The sequence below is a fragment of the Mastomys coucha genome, unplaced genomic scaffold, assembly GCF_008632895.1.
Source record: "Mastomys coucha isolate ucsf_1 unplaced genomic scaffold, UCSF_Mcou_1 pScaffold16, whole genome shotgun sequence".
In the NCBI taxonomy this organism is placed as follows: domain Eukaryota; kingdom Metazoa; phylum Chordata; class Mammalia; order Rodentia; family Muridae; genus Mastomys; species Mastomys coucha.
This window is the reverse complement of record NW_022196898.1, coordinates 93,337,234-93,344,312: the sequence shown is the minus strand read 5'-3', so window position 1 is coordinate 93,344,312 and position 7,079 is coordinate 93,337,234.

Genomic DNA, 7,079 nt, shown 5'->3' with positions numbered 1-7,079 from the left:
GAACTCACTCTGTAGACTAGGCTGGCCTCGAACTCAGAAATCCGCCTGCCTCTGCCTCCCAAGTGCTCGGATTAAAGGTGTGCGCCACCACTGCCCAGCAGTAAAAACGGTGCCTACTCATATGTTACTCCGCAGATCAAACAAGGCTTGCTTGATGGAACCACAGATAAGAGCCCTGGGTACAACTAACAAACTAAAAAACGCTAGTTTACAGGTTTTAAATGTAAAAATGCTAACTGAAATTCAATGTTGAGAACCAGCTGGGTGTTTCTCAATAGAGAAAGGGTGGAATTTGGAAATACCTACTCTCACAAAAGAAGGCTCGTGCTGGGTATAGCAATACCAAACCCTGCCTGACCTGCCAATGATCGATCAGTCAGTGTTGCCATCATCTCTGATTTCAGCAATGATCGATCAGTCAGTGTTGCCATCATCTCTGATTTCAGCTATACTTTTCAGTTTTTATGCATTGGGAATGACTTTTGAGCTACTCATACCTCACAAATATCTAGCACATATTTGCACTTAGTAGGTACCTGAGTCCTCAAAAAGTGGTAGTTGAGTAAATGGTCCTTAGTTATTCCTGTATGGTCCGCCTGCAGTTTTCTGTACCTAAAGGCTCCCTCCTTTCCATTCTCTTGGGTCTGTGCTCCGTTTGTTAGTGTCTGGCTCTCTGGAGTAATTCCCCCTGTATCTGTATGTGTGTAATATAGGCTTGGTGTGGTGGTATGCTTATTTGTAATCTCAGGGTTGTGGAAGGAGGAGGCATAGGATGGTGGCAGTTGGAGGACAGCCAGAGACCTTCTCTCAAAAAACTAAACAAAGTTTAATCCCAGCACTTGGGAGGCAGAGACAGGCGAATTTCTGAGTTAGAGGCCAGCCTGGTCTACAGAGTGAGTTCCAGGACAGCCAGGGCTACACAGACAAACCCTGTCTCAAAAAACCAAAAAAAAAAAAAAAAAAAAAAAAAAAAAAAAAAAAAAAAACCTAAATAAAGAAACAAAGGAACTGACAGGAGTGCCCTGCAGGTGAAGGTGAAGCCTTCAAGCCTAAAGATTTGAATCACCTGTATCAAGATCCACACCCTGGAGGTGGGGAGCCATTGTTTTCTGACCTGTGACACACTCCAAAGCACAGAAATGCAGAGAGGAGGCTGAAGGCACTCCCTATACACATCCTTACCTTCACCATGGAGATAGCTCCCACATGGACTTAGATTCTAGAAACTCTAGGAGGCCTTGTTACTATCCAGCACACATTCAAAACACATATCACACACACCACACACACACACACACACACACCACATACATACACACACACACACAAGCACATATACCACATGCACCACACGCACACAAACATACACATATACCACATACACAAACACATACACACATATACCACACATACCATTCACACCACACACACGCAAACACATATACCACACACACCACACATAGACACACACACCACACACACAAACACATACATACATATATCACATACACCACACATAGACACACACACACACACCACACACACAAACAAACACATACACACCACACATACAGCCACAGACACACAACACCTATACACATACTACACATATACCATGCATACACACACCACATACGTATGAACACACAAATCTTTATCATGTATTTGTTGGAACAGACTGTTGCAGGGGTTTTTGTTTTACATAATTCATATGCACATCTGTCTCTCTTATAAGAAAATTCAGAATTGACCATTTCCTAAAAACAGCGACTATAACCCCTGAGGTATTGTGCTAAACAAACACTGAGCATGCGGAACCTCTTTAATTGACAGCAAATGTTATAGAAAACAAGGAGCTTCAGTTTCCAGTCTGTCGCTCAAGTCTCCACCAGGCCATAGTGTGCTGGTGTGGTTTTAAAACTCTTTCGTAACACATAGAAAAGGTCTAAACAGAATCTCAGTGCTTAACCTGAAATGTTACACTACAAAGTTCAGACCTAAATACCCACCGTGCTAGGATATTTTTATTGCAGGAACCCAAGGCTATTTCATGAATAGTCAAGGCATAAAAATATTCCCTGGTGAAATATTCCCACAGGAAATGACTGATAGCAAAGCTGCCAATAATGGGTTCTATAAACACAGTTTGATCTCTATCTCAGAAGTTGTTTTCCTTCCAACTAAGTTGCACAATCTTTTTATTCTTTGTAGTTAACAGAGTTTAAAATGCCATAAGCTGCGCACACACACACACACATACACACACACGCACACACAGAGACACATACACACAGACACACACACACAACTGTATATTAGACTCTGTCCTTAATTCAACTTGCTAACTTGTTCAAGAGTCATGAAATTTGTTGGCCAGTGTAACATGCTATAGTTGCTGTAGGCATCACTAAGAACCAAGCTCGATACAGTATCTCACAGTGAAACTTAACCGCTTACAGTTGAGGATGGGGAGAGGGATGGGGTTATGGCTCAGTTCATAGACTGCTTTGAGTGGGCACAAAACTCGGGATTCTATCCCAAACCCCACACGGACTGGGTGTGGTGTCCCACACCTGTAATCTCAGCATGTGGGAGGAATAGGCCAGAAGATGGGAAGTTCAGGTCGCCCTGAGAAGCTTCTAGAACTCAAAGTCACAATTTCAATTCTATTTGGGGACACAGAAATCAATAATACTGTGATCATGTAACACTATTTAATTTAATACTAAATATGCAAACCCTAGTTTTCTATAAGTGTATTATATGTCACTAAAAGGTTTGCAAACATGTCATTCTAAGACATATCCACAGAACTGTCATGATCTCCAGCAGCAGTCACCGTAGCAAGGTTTTAATCTTCGGCTGTTCAACTACCTCCATTTCCTTTTCTGTCTAATCTTGCAGATTCCCACAGACATTAGTGGGTGTCCAAGACATCTTCCAGTGTGTATTCTTGTTTCTCAGAGGCATAGCAGTCACTTTGGTGCCTCATGAATTGACAACTACCGCATTGGCACCATCACCAGAGATTAACAACCATGGGATAGTATGGCTCTAAGCAGGCTGGAAGCCAAGCAGGCTGTGGTGGCAATGACTCTGTCTGGGAGGAGCGAGCAAACAGCCAGGCCAAGCACAGGGCTCATTTAACAATCATGGAAGGGACTGTAGCTAAGAGGTTTTGGGTCATTTTGTAGACACTCTGGTGTGTCTGTGTCCAGAGGGTTCTCAATCTTTCATCATGCTCTTAGGGGAACCGAAGGCAAGTTTAGCCCTGGAATGTTTGCAGTTCTCATCCTAAATGGTCTCACTGGAATGCCTGAGATGCAGTCCTGTCTGCTCTACCACCAGCTCCTTCAGGACTGAGTCAAAGTAACTTGGGCCTACAGCTGACCCATTGAGCTGACCCAGATTCTTGATTAACATCTGGTAGTCTGTAACATTCCTTATGTCCCCCCACCTTCCTGTAAAGTAATGCAAGGAAGACTACAGCTGCCCGTGTTTCCTAACATTCAGAAACAGTTAATGTTTTAGAATACATGGACACTTCATAGTCCCTAATCTTATATGATCTATATGATCACTTGCTCAACCACAATGAGATGGAAAAAAGTCCCCATCCCTACCCCCAGCATCTGTTTGCAAAGCCTCTACATCCCTGTGGCATTTCCTAGAACAGAGATAGATGCTAGACACTCTTCCTAAGATAGCGTTTGCACTTATGTGAACAGTCCTTGCTATGAATTAACTGATCACCTTTCAGAAAAGAGTTTAATGTTTTATGAGTTTGTGGAAAATGCAACTGAACCTTTGAATCGTTCTTAAAGCTATCTTCATCAGGCCATTAGACCGACAGCCCACATTCTCATTTCTCTGTGAATTTCTTTGCCAAGAAATCAAAACACACAAGACAAAACAAACACAGGATAGAATTTTATCCTGAACATCGAAGCCTGATTTTAAAAGTAGGACAATGCAGTTTGGTATGTTGCAGTAGTCACTGTTGTGGTTGTTTTTGTAGCCAAATACCCAAAAAGAAGAGAACTGAGGGATGAAGGATTTTATTGGCTCACAGTTTGAGGGTACCAGTCCACAGTTCGAGATAAGGCATAGGTCAGCAGCACAAGGCTCCTTGTTCACATTTCAAAACAAAGCAGAGAGAGATGAAACTGGTACTTGGCTCACCTCTTCCTTTTCCCTCTTATCCCATTCAATCCCAGAGCACATGAGATGCTGCAGCCAAGTGCAGTTAAGTCTTCTCACCTAAATTAATCTTCTAAATGCCCTCATGCACGCAGCCAGAGTGCACCTCGAGATCTTCTAGGTGATTCTAAATCCAATCCACTTGACAAAGAGCAGCAACCATCACAGGTTTCTTGTTTTGTTTTAGTTCGATTTACTTAGTTTTGAAATAGAGTCTCATGTATATATGAGGCTGGCTTCAAGCTTAGTCAAAGACTAAGATAGTCTTAGATAGTCTTAGTCTTTGACTAAAATAGTCAAAAATGGCCTTGAACCTGGATCCTTCTGCCTCTGAGGGTTAGGGTTAGGGCCCAAGATCATGAGTATATGCCAGTTCACCTGGATGAGCACACATGTTATTTTTGTTTTATTTTATTGTGTTTTCTGTTATGCTGCTGTTGTTTGTTTATTTACTTTTGTTTGGTTGGTTGGTTGATTGGTTGGTTGATTTATTTGTTTGTTTGAGACACAGTCTCATTACGCAGTTCTGGCTGTCCTGGAATGAGTGCTGGGGTTAAAGGCATGAACCACTATACCTGGCCACACGCTCTTTTATAGATTCATTTTTAATAATGTGCATGTAATGTGTGCCTGATTGTCAAGAGTGTGGGCTGCCAACTGTACCCACGGAGAACAGAAGAGGGAGTAGGTGGCCTGGAGCTGGAGCTGCAGGCGGTTGTGAGAGACCTGATATGGGTGCAGAAAACCAAACCTTGGGAGAGCGACAGGCATGCTGGGCTGCTCGCTCATCTCTCTGGCTGTCTTCAGACTTGCGACAGTCCTGTCCCAGCCTCTGGAGTCTGAGAGCAGGTGTGAGCCACCATGCCCAAGTCAGATGAGATTGTTTTAAATTATCCTCTCATCATTTAGCAGTAAACTTTGAAATACTTGAAAGGTCATATGAAGTCAAAGATTTACTTCTTTTTTTTTTCAGGGTTTTTTTTTTTTTTTGGTTTTTTTTGAGACAGAGTTTCTCTGTGTAGCCCTGGCTATCCTAGAACTCACTTTGTAGACCAGGCTGGACATTGGGATTAAAGGCATGCGCCGCCACTGCCCGGCAAAGATTTACTTCAAAATGACTAAAAACAAGAGGAATGGAGGGGAATGAAGATAGGTGTTGAGTTCAGTCTGGATGAAAGGTACATGGGGGCTTTATTGTTAAAGAATTTTCACTTCTGGATGTTTGAAACTTGAATATATATCATGAAATATATATTTTTGGTTCTATGTATTTATGATATCATTTACAATAGACCCTAGCAGCTGTTTAAAGTCACAGAAGTTTGAAGTCAGACAAATGCAGAAAGGGGAAGAGAATACTCAGAGTCGGTGTCCAAAGCCAGGATCCCAGGTCAGACCTGAAGTGATGTTAATAAATATTGGCAGTGAGACGGAACTCATTCCAATCCTGCCCTGACCAGTTGCATGGTACCAAACCTCCGACTATGGAACTGATACACCGGTGCCAATTCTACACCAGTGTTCTGTCTTTCTAAAAACCTACATCACTTTTAATGCATGGCTTCCAGGCATGTCCAGTCTTTTCAGACTGACCTACAATGTGCTCAGCTACAAAGTTCAGGTTAGAAAACTGCACAGTCATGTTACCAAAAATAGTTGAAAAACAACCTCAGTGTTTTCAAAAATTACAAAAGAAAAATATTGAAGAAGAAAAAAAACGACAACAAAAATTTTAAACAGGGTGTCCCTGTGTAGCCCAAGCTGGCTTTAAAACTCTCGGAGACCTGCCTCCTGCATACTGACTGGAGCTCAGTCATTCCAGGCTGAATCACCCTCCAGGCTGAACTCCTGAGTAGGTGTAGGGCTTCCTGCTGTCCTGAGTTTACAGCTGTCCTGATCACGTGCTGCCCCACTGCTTGCTTCTGGGGAAGGTTCCAGGGCTCTTCGCTCTCTGCAGTCACAAGACAGCTCTCTCTGCTTCATTCCAGCATCGACCTCATTATTTTGTCTTTGCATTTCTAGCTATCTCAGGATTCATTATTTACATACATAAAGATACAGCTTTTAATCCCAGCATTTGGAAGGCAGAGGCAGGCAGATTTCTGAGTTCGAGGTCAGCCTGGTCTACAGAGTGAGTTCCAGGACAGCCAGGGCTATAAAGAGAAACCTTGTCTCAAAAAAAAAAAAAAAAGATACAGCTAATATAGGTCTGCTTTTCTTTTCTTTTTTCCCTTCCTTCCTTTCTTTTTCTTTTTTCTTTCTTCTTTCTTCTTAATACAAGGTCTTTCTTTGTAGCTATGGCTGTCTCAGAGATTCTCCTGCCTCTGCCTTTCAACCAAGTGCTGAGATTAAAGGCACGCACCACCACTCCTGGCTCCCAAGTTCTTGAATCCAGCGTCAGAGCCTCACCTTAGCCCTTGTTACACACCTCCACACACCACTTCCTGACCCGACCCTCCACCCTCCGATAGCAGTCACTCTTGATCCACACCTAGCCCCTCCCCTTTCTCCCAGCTTTCCCAGGGCAAAGGGCATATCCCTTGTGCAGATCCCGACTCTCCCTTTCCCACTGCGATGTTCACTTGGTGAAGCCTCAATCCTGGTTCTTCACTCCTTGCGTTTGTGTCAGAGGTCCACCAACACTGCCGCGCAGCAGCAGCAAAGACCCAAATCCTTCTGCTCTCTGGTGTGCCTCAGCTCCCCGATAGACGGCCCGATCTCCACCAGCCTTCTAGTCAGCTGTGACTTTTCTCCCTGTCACCTGTGTGTTAGTCAGTGTTCTATTGCTGTGAAGAGACACCATGACTATAGCCGCTCTTATACAGGAAAGCATTTCATTGGGGCCCGGCTTACAGTTCAGAGGTTTAATCCACTTGTCA